General features: G+C 42.3%; 1 non-coding gene across 1 annotated transcript; it reads left to right on the top strand.

Moving 5' to 3' along the window:
* Positions 1-19,021: 19,021 nt before the first annotated feature.
* Positions 19,022-19,093, top strand: trnaw-cca (transfer RNA tryptophan (anticodon CCA)). The gene has a single exon. It is a non-coding gene; the product is annotated as a tRNA-Trp (tRNA).
* Positions 19,094-25,149: the final 6,056 nt, after the last annotated feature.

Genomic DNA, 25,149 nt, shown 5'->3' with positions numbered 1-25,149 from the left:
TAACCCACACTCTTAAGATCTGTTATGTTTATTTGCACATTTTATGTATTAATAAGTGTATTAGTATCTGTGTGTGTGTGCGTTAATGAGTTAACCCGCAAGGTTGGTTTTCTAACAGCCATCAAAGAATCATTTTGTGACTTACTGCTACAATTAATAATTGTCCCAGTAAATACACAAAACCCCTACACACGCATGGAAACCAATATTTACCTGCTAATCCAGAATGCAGCAGAGAACAGTTGGACAGAAGGTTAGTATTTGTCGATACTGCATCACAGAGGTCAGTCTCTTCCCCCTCATTATGCAGGCTGACTTGTTGAACGATGAACTGTCCTCCAGTGACAGTCAGCTGCAATCACTGAGTCAGACATGACATGGTGTTGATCCACTGATGGCACTTTGGCTGATTTGGTTAACATGCTTTCCTCTTAAACAGGAGATCCTGAGTTCAAATCCCAGTGGTGCCCTTTTTTCCTGTCTTGTCTTACAAAATGTATCACTATGGATGATTACGTGCGGCTTGATTTGGTTTAATGCAAGTTTTCATTTTCTTTCTGGAACAACTTGCTTTTCATGAAATTCATACAGCTTGTGAAAGATGAAATACAAATCTTGCCTTGTATATCGCAGGCTGGTAAGAAAGAAGCATTATTTTCTTTTTTTAATCAGAAGCTTGCAAATAGAGAAAAGGGACACACGTGAGTCTCTGTTAATTGAAAGGTTAGTGGTTTGAGCCCACCCAGAAATGCACTTCTCATTATTGCAATGTAAACCTCATCTCTACTTATTTGGATTTCTTAGCAAAACCTTAACCCACTTGATATTTGCAGGAAATGTGAATGTTTTTGTTAAACAATTAAGTATGTAAGTCAATATCACTGGGAATGGCCAATAATGACCAACATTCAAGGACATCATCTTCAGCCAAGGACTTTGATCTTCGAACGGCTGGCAGAAGAATTCATTTATGCTCTCAATGCATCCTTAGTTAGAATATTTAAAATTACAACACAGATTTGTTGGAGAACAAGCAAAAAAGACAGTTGGACAGCATGATTATGTTAGGACTGTACATTTGTATTTTAATACTTTTGTATATTTATCTTAATTTTAATATACATGTAACCATAAATGCTGTTCTATGTAAATACATTTTGTTGTATTTTATCATATTTTAGCTGAGGGCACAAGGGGGTCTATTATACCTTCCGAAACTTCCAAGACAACTATAACAGGCTCATATTTTAATATAATTTGCTTTAAAAGAAAACCACAATTTGTACGATATCATCCCTCAATATCGACATTCAAATGAAGGATTTAAAGAAGCAACAGCGATAGGAGAGTACATTGATTTTGGACCAATGTTTGCATCTGAACAATCCTTCCTCCTGGAAAGAAGAAAAAACAGGTATGTTTTGAGTCTCATGATGATGCTCTTCTGGATAAAAAAATACAGTGCAAATTTGTTCCGGATGTATTTTGGATAAAATTATAACTGTCATCGAAGAGAAATTTGATCAGTTGAATGCAGTCGAAACTTTTGACATTTTATATGATGACAGGACGTACATTTAGGACTCAGTACCGATAACGCTGCTGATATTGATGGAGTAGAAATAAGTGTATTGGCAATTTTATCTGAGGCAAGAAGTACTAGAACACCTCCTATAAAAATGTTAGGATTCAGAGCAAGAAATATTTTTCCACTTCACCCAATGGTATTGCATTAACGAGGCTGAAGCTGGCTTCTTATTCGCCAGCTTCTTCTTCTGCCTTAAATGCTGCTGCTGTGATGTTATGCCGCCTTTCGCCTGTAGATGGCTCTTTACAGTAATTTTTAAAAGTACTAATCGGGATGGATTACTGTATTTATCCTCAGTAAATGGGAATATGTAAGTAGTGACTATCCAGATAACATTTTTGTGTGAAACACATTTCAGAAAATTGTAAACCAATTTTCAAAACTCACAATAACACAAATAAAATAAGTAAATAAGACAAAGGCAAAACATAAGTTCACAGGCACTTTCTGCATATTTACCACGACCTTGCCTTCTGATCATAAAAAGTCTTAAAACCTTGCATTTTACAAGAACTTTTTAATATAAATGGGACATTTAGAACATGGCATATGAGAATATATGGTTAACCGAGGATGAGCAACGGGTGATGGCACTTTCTGCTTCTTGCTATAAACCTACCCCCTGGTTATAAAAACATCTAAAAATTCTGACACTGAGGTGTGAGAGACAATGGAACAGACTATCAAAATCCTGAACTTTAGGAAATTTTACTGTGCCATTTTTTAAATATGACCCTGTGAACATGGCATGTCCCTCCTTCCTCATTACCAAAACATCTCAATGTTCCGACACTATGTACATTGGTAATTACAACACTTCACTGTTGCATTTCTGAGTTGTGACATTGTGAACATGGCATGTTAAAGTATATAGAAAATCTAGATCAGAACAGGCTAAATGCAATTCATAGTGATTTATCATTTTCTTACTTTCTAAATGAAAAAAAAAATGTCAGTGATTATGACACTTCGGTATGACATAAAATATGCTTCAATGACAGAATAAATAATCATGGAAAAAATACCCACAGTGGATATTCATAGTTGTGATTATAGGAATGTTAAATATCAGGTGAGTAGCTGCGTCAGCATGCGTAGGCTGCAAAGGAACAAGTAAAGGGTTATTCCATGCTGAAAAGAGAAGAAAGGAAACACAACGTGTTGGCCGTGAAGCCTTCTTCAGGTGTTAGAAAGACAGGGCAGTAAGCAAAGATAATTTTCTTTTTATCTTTGCTTACTGCAGTTTGTCTTTGATGTTGTCATCAAAGATAAACTGCAGTAAGCAAAGATAAAAAGAAAATTATTAAGGAATTCTTATGGCTAACAGCTCTACATCAACTTCCTTTTATAACTAACCTCATCAGATCTCTCAACTACACTCTTCCAGTTTCTCACTTCAGAGAAGGATAAAAAACTTCAACATCCTCTACAGAGAAAAACCATCAACACCCCTACCACCTCCACCAATCCTAACCTTGTTGTTACTATACCCTCTGACCTTTCCCTTTCACCCCTTTGCATCCTCAGCTAACATATGTTAATATTACAACACAATTACAATAGATTGTATTTATGTTTAAAATTAAGGTAAATATGTCAAAATATCAAAATCCAACTGCACAGTGCTAACGTAACAATGCTTGTCAAGTTCTCAAACAAATCTGCATTGTATTTTTAAAATATTTCAGCAGAGGATGTGACGGGAGTATAAATGACGATTCGACGATCATTTTTCTTGTGTGAATATGGTTTTCTGGGGAGTTGCGATGTTGGGCATTATTGGACATTTTTGACACGTGTTGAACAGTCGCATTTCCTACAAATACTAAAATGGCTATGGTTTAGCTGAGAAATCCAATCGACCTATGCGAAAACAATGTTTACGTCGCAAAAGAAACCCATTCCTGGGTGGATTTGAAACACCAACCTTTCGGATAACGTCCGAAACCGGGGTAAAGTTAGCTTGAAGTTCGAAAACGATTTTGGCACGCCTGTAGCGCTTTCACGAAACCTCTTAGAGTTGCGAGAATGCTTGCATTGTGTATAAAATACATTGTGAATGCTTTCTCAGCCTTTACTTTTTCGTTTTTATGACATTTTTTTGACCAATCACGAATATTCTTTTGTCCATATCTTCGCAATGGAAGCACAGAACGCCGTCAAACCAAATGCATTTTAAAGACCACGACTTGTGGATATTTCCACAGCCTTTACATCAAACTATCAGTGAGCTAATTATCTTTTTTTAAACCTCCGGTTTTTCATCGATGCGTAATTACGCACGAACTGGAACCCGGGGGACCGCTGTGTGCACACGTTCACAACGCGAGAAATACTGTTCAATACGGCTTCGTGCGAAAAACCCGTATATGACCATAGGAAGCAGAACAGCGCAGTCTCCAATTACCCAGACTGTAAGCACGGGAATAAAGCTTTGTTTGATTTCTGAAACCCTTCCTTTACGTCTTGTTTTCATTCAAGGGTCAACTATATTCACAATACTAATGACAGCAGGAAGATTAAAATATTCTTTACTCAGCGGCTTATTAAAAACAGCTCCCATGATGTTCAAACCGACTTTTTACACAGAACACTGACACAGCTTTGTGTTCTGAATCTCTTTTTCTCGTGCTTTTATTTAATGTGGCACAATGCACTGGGATAGGGGTATTCTGTTCACAAACCAATAGCATTTAAACCACAGCACCCACAATGCTGCAAGTAAGTGTTTTGCACACTAAGCAGGTCCTCTGACTTTTCCCAGCTTTGTTTTGGGTTGTGGCCCCTTTCTTTATTTTTTTATGATTTTCTGAAGATAACACTACAGTTAATACACTGGGATAGGTGGGTCTTCTTCATGGCTCAATAGCAATTCAAATACAACAGCCACACTGCTGAAACCAAGTGTTTTACACACCAGACAGGCCCCTGAACCTCATCCAACCTTGCTGTGGCTGTGGCCTCTTTCTTTATTTTTTATGATTTTCTGAAGATAACACTACAGGTAATACACTGCGATAGGTGGGTCGACTTCATGGCTTAATAGCATTTCAAATACAACAGCCACACTGCTGAAACCAAGTGTTTTACACACCACACAGGCCCCCGAACCTCATACAACCTTGCTGTGGCTGTGGCCCCTTTCTTTATTTTGTAATGATTTTCTGAAGATAACACTACAGGTGATACACTGGGATAGGTGGGTCTTCTTCATGGCTCAATAGCATTTCAAAAACAACAGCCACACTGCTGAAACCAAGTGTTTTACACACCAGACAGCCCCTCGAACCTTATACAACACAAAATCGAACTTCGAGCTAACTTTACCCCGGTTTACCAGAGCCTCTGCAACCGCGCGAGTCGCTTTTTGGGGGGAGAACAAATGCGATTTGTTTGCATTACACAGCGCAGCCCGGTGAAAAAATTCATTACTATGATTTCACCAGTCTGTATCCGTTTGTGAACAAAACTAAAAAATACCCACTGGGGCACCCCCGAATAATATATAACAACTTTGGAGATTTAAAACGGTATTTCGGTTTAGCGAAGGTGAAAGTTTACCTACCCAGACGTTTGTACTTTCCAGTTCTTCCAGCCAAAATTGACAAAAAACTGTTTTTCACACTGTGTCGTACGTGTGCTGAAACAAAACAGACCACCCCCTGTGAGCACGGTGATGAAGATCGCGCCTTGACTGGTGTCTGGTGCACCCCTGAATTACAGATGGCCTTAGATCTGGGGTATAGAGTGTGTAAAATTTACGAAATTTGGCATTTCGAAAAGGCCTCACACGATCTTTTTACCGACTACATCAAACTGCATCTGAAAGGGAAACAGGAAGCTTCGGGGTTTCCAGAGTGGTGTACAGATGTCGCGAAACAACAAAGATATATCAGCGAATATTATGAAAAAGAGGGTGTCCGGCTGGACCCCGGCAACATTAAAAAGAATCCGGCCAAAAGACAGCTTTCAAAAATTGCCTTGAACAGTTTGTGGGGGGAAGTACGGACAAAGAGACAATTTACCACAGACCACCATTGTGAGAAACCCCGATTAATTGTTCAGGTACTTATTTACGCCATATCATGAGGTGTCAGCCTGCGAGTTTATCGATGAAAACACAGCCTGTGTTACGTGGAAACACACTAAACACCACTATACGGGCCATTCAAACACTAACATTTTCATCGCTAGCTTTACAACCGCCTATGCCCGCTTGGAGTTATACAATCTGCTAAATGCTTTGCAAGGCCGCTGTCTGTACCACGACACAGATTCCGTTATCTTTGTGAGCCGGGAGGGTGAGTGGAATCCGGAACTGGGTGACTACTTGGGTGAGCTGACCAGCGAAATCGATGCTGGTCAACACATCACCAAGTTTGTATCAACAGGACCCAAGTCGTACGGGTACAAACTGTCTGGAGGGAAAGCCTGTTTAAAGGTAAAAGGCATTACGCTCAATGTGAACAATTGTGAAAAAGTTAACTTTGAGAGTCTGCGGGACTTGGTTTATGACTATGGTGTTAACCCTTATGCAGAGTGCCGGGAATTTAAACACATTTCTATTCAACAGCCGATGATCGTGCGTGTTAAAAAGGATTGGCGCATTGAGACCCGGACCTTAAAGAAAACCCAGAAGGTGGTGTACGACAAGCGGGTGCTGCAAGAAAATTTGACATCGTTGCCCTACGGATATTAACACGATGGATGTCAGGTTAAAACACCCTTTTTCATGCATTTTGTCCGGACCCTTGAATTGCGGTAAAAGTTATTTTATAAAACAGCTCTTGGAGAGCGGTGATACCGTTATGACTCGTAAACCCAAAAACATAGTCTGGTGTTACAGCTGCTGGCAACCTCTATACGACGAGTTGCTTGTGAAATTTCCATACATTCAGTTTATAGAAGGACTACCGACGTCGTTTTCCGACGACCAGCTACTGCCGCCGGGTAGTGTAAATTTGATTATAGTTGATGATTTGATGGAGTCTGCGTGTGAAAATAATGAGATAGAAAAAGCTTTTACCAAATACGTACACCACCGAAACCTCAGCATCATGTACAGTGGTGTGAAAAAGTGTTTGCCCCCTTCCTGATTTCTTATTTTTTTGCATGTTTGTCACACTGAAATGTTTCAGATCATCAAACAAATTGAAATATTAGACAAAGATAACACAAGTAAACACAAAATGCAGTTTTCAAATGAAGGTTTTTATCATTAAGTGAAAAAAAATCCAAACCTACATGGCCCTGTGTGAAAAAGTGATTGCCCCCCCTGTTAAAACATAAATCAACTGTGGTTTATCACATCTTTGGAAAGCTGAGTTCAATTTCTCTAGCCACACCCAGGCCTGATTACTGCCACACCTGTTCTCAATCAAGAAATCACTTAAATAGGACCTGCCTGACAAAGTGAAGTAGACCAAAAGATCCTCAAAAGCTAGACATCGTGCTGTGATCCAAACAAATTCAGGAACAAATGAGAAACAGAGTAATTGAGATTTATCAGTCTGGAAAAGGTTATAAAGCCATTTCTAAAGCTTTGGGACTCCAGCAAACCACAGTGAGAGCCATTATCCACAAATGGCGAAAACATGGAACAGTGGTGAACCTTCCCAGGAGTGGCCGGCCGACCAAAATTACCCCAAGAGCGCAGCGACGACTCATCCAAGAGGTCACAAAAAACCCCACAACAACATCCGAAGAACTGCAGGCTTCACTTGCCTCAGTTAAGGTCAGTGTTCATGACTCCACCATAAGAAAGAGACTGAGCAAAAATGGCCTGCATGGCAGAGTTCCAAGACGAAAACCACTGCTGAGCAAAAAGAACATAAAGGCTCGTCTCAGTTTTGCCAGAAAACATCTTGATGATCCCCAAGACTTTTGGGAAAATACTCTGTGGACTGACGAGACAAAAGTTGAACTTTTTGGAAGGTGTGTGTCCCATTACATCTGGCGTAAAAGTAACACAGCATTTCAGAAAAGGAACATCATACCAACAGTAAAATATGGTGGTGGTAGTGTGATGGTCTGGGGCTGTTTTGCTGCTTCAGGACCTGGAAGACTTGCTGTGGTAAATGGAACCATGAATTCTGCTGTCTACCAAAAAATCCTGAAGGAGAATGTCCGGCCATCTGTTCGTGACCTCAAGCTGAAGCGCACTTGGGTTCTGCAGAAGGACAATGATCCAAAACACACCAGCAAGTCCACCTCTGAATGGCTTAAGAAAAAAAATGAAGACTTTGGAGTGGCCTAGTCAAAGTCCTGACCTGAATCCGATTGAGATGTTGTGGCATGACCTTAAAAAAGCGGTTAAGGCTTGAAAACCCTCCAATGTGGCTGAATTACAACAAATCTGCAAAGATGAGTGGGCCAAAATTCCTCCACAGCGCTGTAAAAGACTCATTGCCAGTTATCGCAAATGCTTGATTGCAGTTGTTGCTGCTACGGGTGGCCCAACCAGTTATTAGGTTTAGGGGGCAATCACTTTTTCACACAGGGCCATGTAGGTTTGTATTTTTTTTTCCCTTAATAATAAAAACCTTCATTTAAAAACTGCATTTTGTGTTTACTTGTGTTATCTTTGTCTATTATTTCAATTTGTTTGATGATCTGAAACATTTCAGTGTAACAAACATGCAAAAAAATAAGAAATCAGGAAGGGGGCAAAAACTTTTTCACACCACTGTATATCGTCCAAAATGTGTTTTGTCAAGGCCGGAAAAGTAGGACCATAGCGTTAAATACAAAGTACATGGTGCTGTTTAAAAACCCTAGAGATAAACTACAGATTACAACCCTGTCCCGGCAGATGTACCCCGGTAAAGCCAAATTTTTTTTGGAAGCGTTCGATGATGCTACTAAAAAAACTTTCGGTTACTTGTTGGTGGATTTAAATGCAGACACCCCAGATGACTATCGCTTGCGAACAGGTCTTTTCCCCCCAGATGTACCCACGGCTTATGTATTTAAAAAATCTAAAAGTCGGTGATCTCACAACCACAGACTCAGTCGAAAAAACACGTTCGGGGCGTCGTCATGTCTTCACGCGTTCGGAGAAACCTGACTCTCTTAAATTTTCTGGTAAAAGCCGCCCCCAAGCAGCGGAAAGCTATTCTCTGCGGAGCTACAAATGATCTTGTACAGGCCATAGCTGAAATCGCCTTGAATACCTTGAAAGGGAACATACCGTTATCTGCTAAGCAGTTTGGGACCCTGAAGAGAAAGCGTAAGCTTATAAAGACTTTGAGTCAAAAGGGTCTTTCTCTTAAAAGAAAGAGACTCTTGGTGAACCAGTCTGGTGGTTTTATCGGGACCCTGTTGAGTATTGCAGTACCACTGATTACGGGGCTTCTACAACGTCAATAATGGAGCACGCTGAAAAAATGTACCTGGTACCTCAGAAACAGCTAGATCGACTCCGAGAGCGGTCTGGGTTCGAAAGCGATGTAAGAAAAATAACAGCCCGTCGGTTGGATGATGAAATGCGTGACATTCTGCAGAACTCGCATCTGGCCGAATATGAAAAAGTGAAATTGTACAGCCAGGTGTTACAGCGGTATTTGACATCAGTACGCCAGGAGACTTCCGAAAAGGGGACTTTAACCGTTGTACTACCGGAAAATGCACCCACCGAACTATCACGCACGTTAGCACAACCGACGTCATCGAGCGAGGCTGACTTTGGGTATATTTTGGACAGCGTGTCTCAGCGGTTCCGGAGAAATGCTGAGATATTGTTAAAGACCATGGCCCGCAATGAACCATTAATAGCCTGGAATGAAAAAGGGGAATTTGTGTACAAGGGGGTACCCGTTGAGGGCTCTCACATGATTGATCTTGTCAGGGCTCTCACGCAGCAGCAAGCAGTTGCTGTCGGTAAGAAGCCAAAAGGTTGGGATGTGTTCATGGAGGCTATGGCAGAAATCAACGTGCCGGGCACCTTGCTAGCCAACGCTGGTAACCGAGAGCTACTTGAAAAACTCAAGGCTGCCCCGCCGGGGTGTGCAGCGTCGGTCAAAACTTTAAAACAACCGGTAGAGTTGTCGACGGTCGACCCGGTCTCTAAGATAACCGCTGAAAGGAGACGATCATTAATACCTAGACCCACATGGTTGTCTTTGTAACATTTTTTCTCTGGGTATGTGTGTTTGTGTTAAATGACTTGAAATGTATATTAAAAAGCGTGCGCAATATGTTTAAAAATTGTTTGTCTGTAACATGTATTAAAAAAAGCTTGAGCGCTATAACAGCGAATGTATAATAAAAATATTGTGTTGATTTTCATTCATGTTTTGTGTTCTTTTTAAATAATAACCACACAGACGTCGAGATGGTTCGATTTCATTTTTATTTTAGACGATCGATTAACATTTATGACATGTTTTAAATTGTCGTAAACACCCGCATAATTGAACATTCGTATTTTCAAAGGGCTTGAAAGGGTACAGGGGTCTCCGTCTCACACGACGTCGGTTTTTCAGAAACATTTCCACCATGCGGTCATTCTGGATTGCATTCGTAGAATAAAGTTCTAAAATGTTTCTAAAAGATAAACCTTTACATCTATGGTATAGAAAAAAGATGCAATGTAGACCGCAGGTCACTGCAAAAGAATCTTGCAATTGTCTGTTGTTGTAAAATATGGAGTTAGCATTTCTGTCTAAGAAATCAATAATGTTCTTGGGAAAGCAAAAGGCTTCGGGTGAAAATCCGTAGGAGTCGAAAAATTCTGCGCCCTCGTCGTCGGGTAAGTAAATAGCCAGCCAGTGTTCACCGGGGCGGTCGTGTGGGTGAGTATTAACTATTAAACACAACGGGCGCCGCGCCAGTCTCTCGCGTGGTAGGGCATCACTGGGGAACACGCCTAGAAAACTGTCTCGGGTGTAGCGGTCTCGGTTTAGAATGTCTTCCAGCTGTTTGGTGTTCATCTTTATGTGCAGGTTGTGTGGCCTCCCGTGCTTTTTAGCTGAAGTCGTAAATGACTTGACGTCTCATATCCAGCTCTATCACGTTGTCGAACAGCGCGTACACAACCATGTTAACTGTAGTGGGTAGCGGTAGCGCGAAGCATATTTCAGCTCTCAGATTACCCGTTTTGATAAGTGAATAATGTCCTGTGCACTCGTCGTCGGGGCTGAGGTTGAAAGCGAACAATGTGTAACCGCGCGCGTACTCCTCGCGGTCCACCAGAAGTGGTTTGTCTTTCAGACGCTTCCCGGCTGTTTCCACCAGATTAAAATATTCACGGACGCAATGTCCATTCTGGAAGTCTGGTTGAAGCGGTTTAGTGGGGATTTGTTCACCGTCCGCGTAGAGAGCCAGAAAGTTAATGTTGTAGTGTTTAAAATTGAAGGGGTTTTGGGTAAAACTGCCGCTGAATGCCGCGTTGTCCACAAACCCCAAAATGACCACTTTGGGTAACTGTCCGAGAAAGAGGTTTTCTTGGTTCCACACACGGCTCCCTGCAGGCAGGCTGAAGACTTTCATCTGTACGCGGTCTATGGGGTATTTAGCGTTGGCCGTCAGGAGTGCTTCGGCGTGTCCCAGTCTGACCCCGGGTGACACTCTGACTCTTTTCACAAACAAAGATGCAGGGAGTACGCTTAGTTTGTGTTCTCCGGCGTTGTTCATTAAGCAGAAAGCATCTCTGTTGCGCGTGAGTTTTATTTTCAGGTCTACGCCATTCAGTAGTAGTTTGTCCTGAAAAAACAGGTCGGCGTGAATGTGACCCAGGAGCTCCAGTTTTCGGCTTTGCATCGTGTATGATGCTCTTTTGTGGAACCCCTGATTGGGACCATCCAAAATTGTGGACTCGTGTTCCCCGGCTGTGTCTTTGTAAAAGAGCCCCGTTGAATACTGTGTCTTCAGCGTCTCTTCACTGTAGTTCAGGACAGACTCTATAAAGGCTCTGTAAGGATAGCAGTTGTTGCTCTGGCTGATCAATCGGTCTCCTATGGTGATGTCAACCTGGCTGAAGATGGCAGCGATGGGGTAATTCACCAGGCTCACACGGGCTGCCGCATCAATGTCCCGACCGTCTGCTTCCGTTATTTTACAGGTCAAATAGAGCAGGGTGTTGTTTAAATCTAAATAATCTTCTCCGCTGCCTGCGACGTAGAACTCCAGAGGTGCGTTTTCCGTTAGTGCTGTGAGGGGTGGAACTTCTATGTAAAAGCTTTTCTCGACGCTTGTTTGGGTAGGCGCTAATTGAAATATGTCCAGCTCCGACTTGGCGCATTCTGCAGACCCGCCGTGAACAAAAGCCATGTTTAAAATATGTCTCGTTGATTGCGTTGTGTCACGCCCTTCTTGGTCGACCTGAAGCTTCTATGAGTTGCCTGTCTGCGCTTAGCCGTTCTTTTATCAGGTTTCGGCGGCCCCCAACGGTGTGATGATGACGTCTGTCTTTTTCTCCTGACACCCCTGCGGATGTATGCTAGACCCGAACCTTCCTGCTGATGTGCAGCCACCTTAGACATGACCGCGCTTGTGACGTTGCCGACCACGTCTTTGGCGATGTTTTTAGCTGCCGATGTCATGTGCGGCTTAGCTATTTCAAACCCGCGTTTCAGAAAAGGCACGGCTTTTCTAAATAGCGCTCTGAAAATACCCCCGATACCCGCGCCGTACTGAACCGGTAGCCCTGAAAATCCTGGTAATCCATAACCAGCCTGTTGTTTGTAGTAGTGCGTATACAGAGAAGGATCCCCGTAGCTCTTGATGACCGTCATCATTTTAGATGTTTGTCGCTTTCACAGGTCTGAAATGCAGCTTGACGATGACCTTTCCAAATGCAAATGACGTGTTCATTTTGATCCGTCTTTATTTCAATAGTGATGTTGTTAAAATGGTCGATGCTCACCGGCACGTAATGGGGTTTGTCGTACAATACTGTGACGAATTCACCATCCACGCCTCTGAAGGGCACACAACGCAAAAGTGGTGCGTAGACGTCGCCTATTAACTGGTGTTCTATGATATCGGTGTATATATACATGGTGTTAAATCCGCCAGTCATATCGACGGGGTGCGGTGATTTTACACCCGCGACGCCCGAATTGAAACCCAACATCCTCGCCAGGCGGTTACGCACCTGCATAACAAACCGTTTATCACTAACAACCCTTACCGACCGGCTAATGGGGTTGTATTTAAGACTTACAGCTGTTAACTTGGATTTTTCAGCAGCCCGTTTCATTTCATGCATGAGCTGCTCGATGTTGCTGTAGTACCCTCTCGGTAAGGTACAGCTCCATATAGTCTTGAGCTCCTCGCTGACGAACAGAAAAACTTCGTCTTCATCAAAAGTGTTTAGTGTATGCGGATAGTGCAGCTCGACCAGGCCCACTTCCCAGCTCCCGTCCAGGTCAATCACCTTTGCCAGATGCTCTGTGAAGCACGCGTTAGTGTTCTTTGGAAACATCTTTGAGGATGAATTACTGGCCAGCGTCACATAGAAACCATTGGGGTTCATTTTTCACCACCTCTATATGTCTCGGACCTCGGAAGCCTTTACCCAGCTATTGAATTTATCGCTCCAGCTGCGCCACTTTACCAAAAGCTGTTTGTTTTTACCACGACCCCTGGCTGCTAAAATCGTTTGGATGCGGTAGACGTTCTCAACATCTGGGTTTATCTTCTGTACCTGTAGCTCTTCGGCATAGAAGGAGCCCTTAATGTCGTCGCCTGCGTAGTCCTGCAGTTTGTAATAGGGTCTCAGAGCCGCGGTCTGGTCTTTGACAATGAAAATTTCTTCTGTGAAGGTCTGTTCATATCCCTTCTCAAACACTCCCTTTATTTTGGACACCCGCACGCAATCACCCACATTAAATGAAAACTTTGACGGTTTTCTCTTAAAGTGCTCGTCATAGACCGTTCTCCACACCTCAAGGGAGTTGTCGGACGTAACAGAAGCCGGGGTTCGTTTAATAGTCGTGTGGTAACTATGGTTATAAGCGTAAATAAGATCTGAAAGGACGTCGATATAACGAAAGGTGTTTTTGTGTGTCAGGTACCTCCACATTTTTGTTTTAATAGTTCTGTTAAACCTCTCGACCCAACTAGCCTTCACATCGCTGGCCGTAACGAAATGTTCAATATTCTCACGTTTGAGAAAATTTTGGAAGGTCCTGTTAAGAAATTCTTTACCCTCGTCCGTTTGTAGCTTTTTAGGAGCACGCCCCTCTTGCAGTATATTTCGGAAGGCGCCTGTCACGGCCCCTCCAGTCTTGGCTTTCAGCGGCACGGCCCAAGCGTATTTAGACAGCATGTCTATACACATTAAGATGTAACAGAAACCGTCGTTGAACTCGCGGTGTTCTCTCATGTCCACCAAGTCGGCCTGCCACTGCCAGTCCATTTCGGACACCAGCGTCCTGTTTCTCTTAAAACGTACGCGCGCCGGCTTGTGCAGCGTATAAGCAGCCTGGCCAGACAACCACTCGGCCACCCGGCCGCGGCTGGCGCCGCTCACACCCCGGGATCTCGCGGCCCGCACCAGACTCCCCGCGCCGCCGTAACTGCCCGATTTCCTAGGGTTATAATAGAGCGCACTCAACCCCGCGGCAGACATGGTCCCCTTCCAAACCAATACACACTTGCACACACCTAAAGCGAGGGATGCGCCGTCTTGGGGCTTTGGGACCCTGAGGTGCTGGACCGACCGGCCGGGGGGAGGCGGGGGTTCCGACCCACACCATTGGCTCCTGAGGGGGCGGGACATGCACAAATAACAACACGCCATTGGATGGCAAGGGGGCGGGACAACCAAACACCGCGGACGACCATTGGCTGGAAAAGGGGGGCGTGGTACCTGTCAAAAGTTTGACGAAAGGTGTCGCTTTATACTACTAGCGCCCCGTTCAGTGTCGCTTTGTCACTGTGGTCAGAAAGCATTCTTGATTCTGCTTGAGCTGCTTCCTGAATTCTAGCGACTGTAAAAGCTCTTTCTAATGTCAGCCCTTCCTCCTGCAGCAATTTATAGTCTCTTATGTGCACATTTTTCCACAAGTTGATCTCTTAACATGTCAGTTTCCAATACTCCAAAGTCACACGATTTAGCCAGTTCTCTTAGTGCAGTCACAACAGCATCAACAGATTCGTCCTGAGACTAAGTTCTCTGCCTAAATTTATGCCATTCCAAAACCACATTTCTCCGCGGTGTAAAGTAAGCGTCTAAGGCAGCTACCGTCTGTTCATATGTACCTTTTTCTCCAGGGAGGTTGGCGAAAATCCGCTGCACGGGAGCCCCGATACAGTGCAGTAATGTGTAGCACGTCTCACGGCATCCGGAGCTTCTGTAGATCCACTGGCTATTTAAAAAAAATCTGTACGACTCCATCCATATCTTGTATTCCGTATACAAATCCAGAGCTCCGAGGTTCAGTAGAAGCGGTGGAAAAAGCTGGGCATAAGCAAAGCTTCTCGGCGGGGCTGCCATATCTTCCATGGCGCAAGACCGGGGTAAAGTTAGCTCGAAGTTCGAAAACGATTTTGGCACGCCTGTAGCGCTTTCACGAAACCTCTTAGAGTTGCGAGAATGCTTGTTTTGTGTATAAAATACATTGTGCATGCTTTCTCAGCCTAAGCTTTTTCGTTTTTATGACATTTTTTTGACCAAGCACGAATATTCTTTTGTCCATATCTTCGTAATGGAAGCACAGAATGCCGTCAAACCAAATGCATTTTAAAGACCACGACTTGTGGATATTTTCACAGCCTTTACATCGAACTATCAGTGAGCTAATTATCTTTTTTTAAACCTCCGGTTTTTCATCGATGCGTAATTACGCACGAACTGGAACCCGGGGGACCGCTGTGTGCACACGTTCACAACGCGAGAAATACTGTTCAATACGGCTTTGTGCGAAAAACCCGTATATGACCATAGGAAGCAGAACAGCGCAGTCTCCAATTACCCAGACTGTAAGCACGGGAATAAAGCTTTGTTTGATTTCTGAAACCCTTCCTTTACGCCCTGTTTTCATTCAGGTAAGGGTCAACTATATTGACAATACTACTGACAGCAGGAAGATTACAATATTCTTTACTCAGCAGCTTATTAAAAACAGCTCCCATGATGTTCAAACCGATTTTTTACACAGAACACTGACACAGCTTTGCATTCTGAATCTCTTTTTCTCATGCTTTTATTTAATGTGGCACAATGCACTGGGATAGGGGTATTCTGTTCACAAACCAATAGCATTTAAATCACAGCACCCACAATGCTGCAAGTGTATTGCACACTAAACAGGTCCTCTGACTTTTCCCAGCTTTGTTTTGGGTTGTGGAACCTTTATTTTTTTATGATTTTTTGAAGATAACACTACAGGTAATACACTGGGATAGGTGGGTCTTTTTCATGGCTCAATAGCATTTCAAATACAACAGCCACACTGCTGAAACCAAGTGTTTTACACACCAGATAGGCCCCCGAACCTCATCCAACCTTGCTGTGGCTGTGGCCCCTTTCTTTATTTTTTTATGATTTTCTGAAGATAACACTACAGGTAACACAGTGCCATAGGTGGGTCGTCTTCATGGCTCAATAGCATTTCAAATACAACAGCCACAGTGCTGAAACCAAGTATTTTACACACCAGACAGGCCCCCGAACCTCATACAACCTTGCTGTGGCTGTGGCCCCTTTCTTTATTTTTTTTATGATTTTTTCAATATGGCACCATTAGACAGGCTGTACATGGGGATAGGGGGGCTGCTATTTACGAGTCAATAGCTCTTCAAGCACAACAGCCAGAGTGCTGCAACCAGGTGTTTTACACACCAGACAGCTCCCCTAACCTTATACAACCTCGCTTTGATTTGTTTAACATTTCTTTCAAATCACTTGGGTTCATCAATCATTTGATCATTTTTCAGCATGGAATAAACCTATTACTTGTTCCTTGGAGATTACCATCTGCTGATAAGATATGATCGCTATATTGACCATATACAATTTCTTGCGTAAGGAATTCATATTTTGCATACACCGATCCCCCCGGAGTCCGAAGTGATTCTGGTTTTGGAAAGCTAAAGGACAATGAGCTTCACGATACCAGGGGGACAGTGGGTGGTCAAGTCTCCCCTAAACAATGGATCTTGTCAGATTATGATGTCAGTGCATTTAATAATGTTGTTGAACTCTCTTTAGCCCAAATACAGAGGAGCCCAGACCCAGAATGTTACACATACTGACAGAGAGTGATCTCATTATGTGTGTTTGGATTTTAACAACTAATTTTATTGTTTGCTAGAACCAAAACAATCTATGTTAGACATTTTCATCTTCAGCCAAAAATACAAACCTGTGTACGTAGTGTGGTGCAGGTTCTTGTCCCATCCTGCTCTTGGTCCAGGTTGGAGGGTTGCACCGATTCTGAGTCTTGTTAGCTGGTATGGATGGGTTTGGGGGTGTTGATACCAGAGTGGTCCAGGAGGGGGGTGCAGGTGTCTCGGGGGCATTCTTGTTTTTCTATGAGTTCAGGTTGATTCTGTTGATTCTGTCACGAATCTCCCTCACGCAGGCAAGCGCTCCCTCGAGCTCTCCCCATACCAAACATGCACGTGTCAATCAGTCCTCTACTTAAACCCTCATCTGTCCCCCGGTCATTGCTCATGATTGAGATTCTCTCCCGGAGCTTACCTACTAACTACGCCTTTGCCTTACTATGACTTCACCCCTGGACCTCGACCCCGCTTTTCCAAAACCGCTTTAGCCACTCGATTTTGTACCTTCGCCTGTTTTACGCTTTCTCAGATCCTGACCCCAGCCTGTCTCTTCGTTTACGCCTCTGCCTTCCGAATCCACACCGACACAACTTCTACGCCTTCCCGGACTCGGACCCCTGCCTGTTTACTCCGACTACTCCTGCGTCTCGCGCCAACCCTACCAAGGGCACCGCATTGGATCCCTATCCTCAGCAGTCAGCCCCTGCGTGACAGGTTCTGAGTGTCTTGGTTACATCCGTTTGTGTGTATAGATGAAAAAGCTATTGAAGAGCACCCCCACACCCCCCACCCAACTCGGTGGAAGTTGCCATGTTAAAAAAATCCTAAAAAAAAGAATTAAAGTTTCACACAACAAAGCACGACTGTGAAAGGTCAGGAGGCCTGCCTAGTGAGCAGAACACTTGATTACAGTCAAAAAATCATAAAAAATAAAGAAATGTTCCACAACTCAAAGCAAGGTTGTATAAGGTTAGGGGAGCTGTCTGGTGTGTAAAACACCTGGTTGCAGCACTGTGGCTGTTGTGCTTGAAGAGCTATTGACTCATGAATAGCACCCCCCTATCCCCATGTACCGCCTGTCTAATGGTGTCATATTGAAAAAATCATTAAAAATAAAGAAAGGGGCCACAGCCACAGCCACAGCAAGGTTGTATAGGGTTAGGGGGGCGGTCTGGTGTGTAAAACACTTGGTTGCAGCACTGTGGCTGTTGTGCCTGAAATGCTATTGAGCCACGAAGAAGAACCACCTATCCCAGTATGTTACCTGTAGTGTTATCTCCAAAAAAATCCAAAAAATAAAGGTTCCATAACCCAAAACAAAGCTGGGAAAAGTCAGAGGACCTGCTTAGTATGCAAAACACTTACTTACAGCATTGTGAGTGCTGTGGTTTAAATGCTATTGGTTTGTGAACAGAATACGCCTATCTCAGTGCACTGTGCCACATTAAATAAAAGCATGAGAAAAAGAGATTCAGAACACAAAGCTGTGTCAGTGTTCTGTGTAAAAAGTCGGTTTGAACATCATGGGAGCTGTTTTTAATAAGCTGCTGAGTAAAGAATATATTAATCTTCCTGCTGTCAGTAGTATTGTCAATATAGTTGACCCTTACCTGAATGAAAACAGGGCGTAAAGGAAGGGTTTCAGAAATCAAACAAAGCTTTATTCCCGTGCTTACAGTCTGGGTAATTGGAGACTGCACTGTTCTGCTTCCTATGGTCATATACGGGTTTTTCGCACAAAGCCGTATTGAACAATATTTCTCGCGTTGTGGTTCAGGCTTTGTAAAATGACATGATCAGTGGAGTCATGCCGCGGTTGTGAGTTCAAGCCTCACCTGGAGCAGCCCGGTTTTCTGTCTTGACAGGTAAACAGTGTTTTGTGTTATTTGCTAAATGGAGAGAGGATTCTGTGTTAATTGTGCTCCTCCTGGGAGAGGTCAAGATGAGAAGTTCACGAGGCTGGTGGTAAATATCCTGTCCAGGAATATCGGGGGTCAGATCTATAGATGTAGTAAACACATCAGTGGAGACGGTGTGTCTGCTCTCTGTGAGAGAGCCGGGCGGAAAGAATAATCTGTGGTCTGGGAAGAAGAGACCCTCGTTGGAAGAGCGGCGCTCCTCACAGGAGAGAATGAAAAAAATCTTTTTCAGGGACGCTGATTGTTCTCTTTGGGGGAACTAAAAGCACTTGGGGCGAGTGACCTCGTGGCGCAACGGTAGCGTTTCTGACTCCACATCAGAAGGTTGCGTGTTCAAATCACGTCGAGGTCAGTTGAGGAGTTTGCAGGTGCTGTTGGTGCCGATCCCGGAAATTACACCACGCAGTCGGGTTTTATCTGTACACCACATAGGTAATCTGAACGAAGTAAAGCGCAGTACAGAACACCCAGTCAGGAGCTTATGCAGCGAATCGTCATGAACACGACAAGAGAAAAGACACACTGCATATCCGCGAAACATCACGTCCGGCTTTAGAGACAGTAACATCAGAGAACGGAAGCTTCAGACCTCTTTTTTATTACAGGTTCAAGCAAACCTGAAAGTTAGGGAGTGTTTGGTCACTTTTGCATAAAAAAGTGTCTGAAGCCTGTAATTATAATTTGTCCTTTTTTAATTGTGAAATCCACTCCCGTGTACCAAGACCTACAGTATATTCATGTTTGCTTAAATGACTAACGCTATTGGACATTAGCTAGTGTTTTTTGTAACGATTTGCTATTTAATGCAGGAAAGAAAGGAACCCAGATCCAGGTGCGGTTCATTTACATAACGGACATCTATTTCTGAGGAGCCTGATTTAAATCACACAACCCCGGTAGAAGTCGAATCGACAATCTTATAAACCGAAATCAGACGCGTTATCCATTAAACAACTAGCCCGTCACGTAACTGAATTGCACTTTGGTGAGTTCAGCGCCGCTACTAGTACACCACCACATTTACAATTTCTAAGTTTGAAACGTGCTTTCTACATTTTTATCAGTTTTAAAAAATCATCACTTTTAAACAGACAAAGAGTTTATGTGTCGCTCTGAATTTCTAATTCGAATTCAAAGAAAAAAGCGTTTTGTTCCACAACGGCGTGAAATTATCGCGTCTTTCACTCTACGTCTCTCTTAGAGTCTAAGACTCTCTTAGACTCTTAGAGTCTCTCTTAGAGAAAAGACATTTTCCCTTACATGATTGCTCGTTTTTTTTCCATCAAAGAGTACAGAAAGAAGAAAGAAAGAAAGGAAAAGTGTCGTAAATGAACTCTGTCGCCCGTGGCAGATGTCAAGCGCATTGGACATGAAAAGTGCCCGATAAAAGCCATCTCTATACAGTACGTTTCGCTTAGTGTCGGGGCCCCTATTGAATGTAAAGGAGGCAACATGCTCAGCCAGCCGACTCAGCGCTTACTTAACGCAGGTGTCTCAGAGCGGTGTGTCCAAGCGGCAGTAAAGAGGCGAATTCTGCCGGCGCCGTGGCTTAGTTGTTTAAAGCACCTGCCTAGTTAACGGGAAATCCTGGCTCCAAATCCCAGCAGTCCATCGCCTGTGCTGCACTGGACACCCTGTAGATAATCAAAAGCATATTGAGCTCCTTGGTAATGAAATTGGCGGATAAAAGCCATTTCTCATCCTTTCTCAACTTGCTCAGCGAGCAGGCTCAGCGCACACCGAACGAAGATGTGACAGAGCGGTGTGTCCAACTGGCTGTAAAAGGGGAGTGCTTCGCCGGCGCTGTGGCTTAGTAAACAGGAGATCCTGGGTTCAAATCCCAGCGGTGCCTTTCTTCTTGTCTTCGCCCACTGTTTATTGTTACAGACAATATGCTTCTGCATTATGTTTAAATGAAGTGTTCATTTCGTTTTTGGCACAACTTGTTTTTCAAGAAGTCCACACATTGCGAAAGATAAAATGCTCATCTTTCTTATCAGTGCAAAAGAATTACTGCCAGCTGGCAAGAAAATGACAACATTTTTTTTTACTTTAGCCAAAAATCTGTGAATGTAGAAAAAATACGACGTGTGTCAGTTTCTATGCCACACTCAGTCAGGGTGTCCTTCAGTTAAACACAATGTTGGTAGATCAAACGCACCCAGAGACACACTTCGAATTAATCCGATCTAAACATTACCTTCTCTAAATGTGATTGAGTTTCTTTTCACGTCCTTAGCCATCTTGATGTTTGCAGAGATTTTCAACTTTTGACACGAGTCAAACTACAAGTAAATAGTTGAGTACCTAAGTCAATATCACCGGGAATGTGAATATAAATGTAAACATCAATATTTCTGCTGTCTCCTGAGAAACACAAGTATAGAGTCAAAACACAATAAATAATGCTAAAAAAACCATTCAGTTAACACCCAGATGTGACAGAACACATTTAAGACTTACATCCCCTTTAAATATGTATTTCCTTAATATCAGTTCTCTTCCCTCCCCAGGATACCTGCAAATTCACTATCGCATATTAAAGGCTGTGTGTAAGTCTTACATGTGTTCTGTCACATCTGGGTGTTAAATTAATAGATGTGTTGTGTTATTTAATATGATTTGACTCCACGATTGTGTTTCTCGGGAGACAGCAGAAATATTGGGGATTTGCGGCTACAGAAAATAATGTGAACTTTACAGGCAAAAGTAAGGTTACCTTAAAGGACAAAAAACGTATTGTCACCCTTTTCAACGTGATTTTTAAGACATTTGTTCGGAAGAGTATATCTTCTAGTGTCTGTGGCTGTTATCCTACAATAACGGTGGTGAAATAGCAGGAATGTGCGGAAAGAATCGGAGATTGAACAGAAGACTCATCTAGTCGATAGTAAGGTTGTGTAGGACCGCACACACTACGATGTCAGTGTTGAGTAGCGTGGTTCAAAAGCTTCTTAACAAAGCAGGAAGGAGTAGAAACCTAAAGTCTTCTGATCCGTAATCAGACACGTTATCCATTGTGCCATTGGCGTTTGCATCGCATTCCCATACAGCACCACATTGAGTTCAGAGCCGCTACTAGTAATACTGTACATCGCCCCGGTCAACATTTTCTCAATTAGATTCATGTGTTTTGTACTTGTGTCTAATTACTACGTCTTTCATTATGTCTGGTTTAAAATAATGTATCTTTAAAACAGACAAAGGGTTTATGAGTCTCCCTGAAATTCACACACGAAGAATAAAAGATATCGTGTTTAAAAAGAATACAAAGATGCCGGCGATAGAAAACGGAGCGTCTTAAGTGCGCGCTATCACTGAACTAAACGCCCGATCGGTAAGTTTGTCGGCGGCTTTTTAATTGTGTTAGGAAGCGCAAACAGTCAACAGTGTTTGCGCTTAAAGGTCTAAGCAAAACAATCAGACTTGAGGATTATTCAGAACAGGAGCCTCTACTTCTTTGTATACTGAGCTTTCGGGTGAACATCAAAGTGAAAGACAAATTCGCAATTTTCACTTTTTGATTAAGGAACAAGAAAACACCATCCTTTGAACTGGATTCAAACCACGGACATAAGAAATACTCGCTGCTTTTTCTACAGTCTTAAGAGCTAGCAACTGAGCTATCGAGAGGTCGGTAAGTAAACGTTTTGTCACACGCGTAGCCCGATGTAGTGTAGTGTTCCTCTTTATTTAAATCCCAGTTCGATATCAAAATACTCACTCCCATAGTCTCGTTTAGTAGAAGAAATGGACCAGGCTTCTACTCTATAAACGTCCAGAGTTCTTATAAAAGATTTGAAGGGACATCAGTGCAGGCAGAAATTGACTCTTTTTCTAGTAGGATCAGGATCACATAAAACCTTTCTTTTGGATTGAGAAGAGGATCATGATGATACTCAAAACATACTTGCCTTTGCTTCTTTCGAGGACGAATGGATTATTGAGCTGCAAACATCGGAACATCGGATCAGATCTCTCCCCTACTGCAATTGCTTCTTTGAGAGTTTCTTCAAATCTTTCAACTGAACGTCAATATCGAGGGATATTGACGGTAAAATCTTACGGATTTTGGTTTTCTTTTGATCGAAATTGTATTAAAATTCGAGCCTCTTTCACAGTTGTATAATACTTTCCCCTGCATACTCAGATACAAATTCTAAAAACCACAAAGTTACAATATATGGAATAGCATTTTTTAAAATGTATTTTACAATTTGCATTTATTTAAAGCTACATTTAGTGATAGGTAAAGATAACATTGCTAATATTGATGGAGTAGAAATGTAAGATGAATTTATGAGCTAAAAGTCCTAAAACGCCTCCTGTAACAGCTAAGGACTCATAGCAAGATTTTTTTTTCAAATCCAAACTTTGCTATTGCATTGCCCATTATGTAAACACGACCAGTTCCGGTTTCTGGTGAGTGCATTTTTTCCAAACTAAAATTAACAAGAACATTTTTCAAGATGCGCCATGTCCCAAAACCGTTTATCAGGACTGCTATTAATATCAGGTGAAAGCAGCACAAAACATAAATTTAGCCTAAATATTAAGAGACTATCGTCTGTCAGCTACTGCTTTAAGCCATGTTCAGCCAACGATAGAAATGTAGTGCTCTACTACAGTAGCAACAGACCGCAAACCTGATTTAGGAACAGAACACAAGTCAAAGGCTCAAACCGACAAGTGTGGGATTCGAACCCACGCGTGCAGAGCCCAATGGATAAACAATCTCCGCCAAAACTATTCAGATACATCAGAATCGTACCTGAACGTGACTGGACTTTATTGGATTTTAGGAAATTTATTTCAGCGTGGTTATTTTTTCTGCCTGTGATTTCGGAAAGAAAGACCCAGTATTTGTTCACCGAAATATTCCGTGAGTTTGTTGTGGTTTGAGAGGAGTTTATGAAGGTAATAAAGGAGGGAGGACATGCGAATTGTATAACCGCTGAACCCGGACACACAGCGTCTCCAGCCTGGGTTGGAGATCTTCCTGCTTCAGTTAAGGTTATTGGAATCGGCGGTTACTTTAGGGGTATAGCGCTTGTATCTCTCTTCTGTGGCTAAACACTATCTACTGTAAAGTATAGAAATAGACAAAAAAGCTAAAATACTTCAGTAAGGCCGAGCAGATAGGAAAGTTTAGTAAAATGTTCTGTAAATCAATTTCCCTCGATTTCTGAACTCTCTGTTCGTGCTCTGATATAATCTCTCTGCTCCTGCTCTGCTCCTGCTGCTGCTACAGGTTGATTTCACAACGCCACATTTAATTAAAGCTGATAAAGTTTCCATTTATTTTACACGTATTATAAGGTCCCTCAAAGAGAGATTTTATCAGTTACATGCAATCGATATTTTTGGCTTTTTGTATGGGACCAGAAATATTAAAAAAGAAGATCTCATGAAGTATTGGCAGAATCTACCTTTACCGCTCAGTAGCAATAACATTGCCAATATTCATGGAGTAAAAATGTAAGATGAACTGACAGCTTTATCTGAGCTAAAATAGTCCTAAACGCACCCTGTAACAGTGTTAGTATTCATAGCAGGAAATACTCATTTTCACCCCCAAACGTTGTTGGATTACGCATTATGTGAACTTTACTGGTTTCGGTAGCTTCTGGTGAATGTAGTTTTTCCAAACTGAAACCTATTTAAAAATTATTAAAGATGTACCATGTAGCAGAATTGTTCATTGGAACTAGTATTAATAGAATTAGAAAGTAGCAATTGTCCGCGTTTGTGATTATGTCACTTCTCTACTACAGCAGCATCGATAAAAGACCCTCTGAAAGCAGTAAAGCACCTCAGTGTCAGAATTGTGAGAATTTTATAATCGGGAGTGAGGGCCACAGCAAAACAGCAGAAATTGCAATCACTATTTGCCAATGTATTCTCTCATGCCATGTTCAGAGGGTGATATTTAAAAAATGGTAGAGTAAAATTTCCTGAAGTCCAGGATTTTGATAGTCTCTCATATCTCAGTGTCAGAATTTTGAGATGTTTTTATAACCAGCTGGTAGGTTCATAGCAAAAAAGCAGAAAGTGCAATCACACTTTGCTCATCCTCGGTTAACCATATATTTTCATATGCCATGTTCTTAATGTCCCATTTAATACTGCTATATTAAAATGTCTTGTAAAATGCAAGTATAGGAGACTTTTAATGATCAGAAGGCAAGGTTATGGTAAATATGCAAAAAGTGCCAGTGAATTCACTGCCTTTGTTTTATTTACTCATTGTCTAACATGCCAGTTTGTGATATTGTGAGTTTTGAAAATTGTTTTTCAATTTTCTGAAATGTGTTTCATACAAAAATGCAATCTGGACAGTCACTATTTACTTACATATTCCACTTTTCTGAGGATATGTACAGTAATCCATCCAAATTAGTACATTTA

Source organism: Atractosteus spatula, chromosome 10 (genome assembly GCF_055471065.1).
Source record: "Atractosteus spatula isolate fAtrSpa1 chromosome 10, fAtrSpa1.hap1, whole genome shotgun sequence".
In the NCBI taxonomy this organism is placed as follows: Eukaryota; Metazoa; Chordata; class Actinopteri; order Semionotiformes; family Lepisosteidae; genus Atractosteus; species Atractosteus spatula.
Note: the sequence above shows the minus strand (reverse complement) of the source record. Positions and strands in the feature narration are given on the sequence as shown.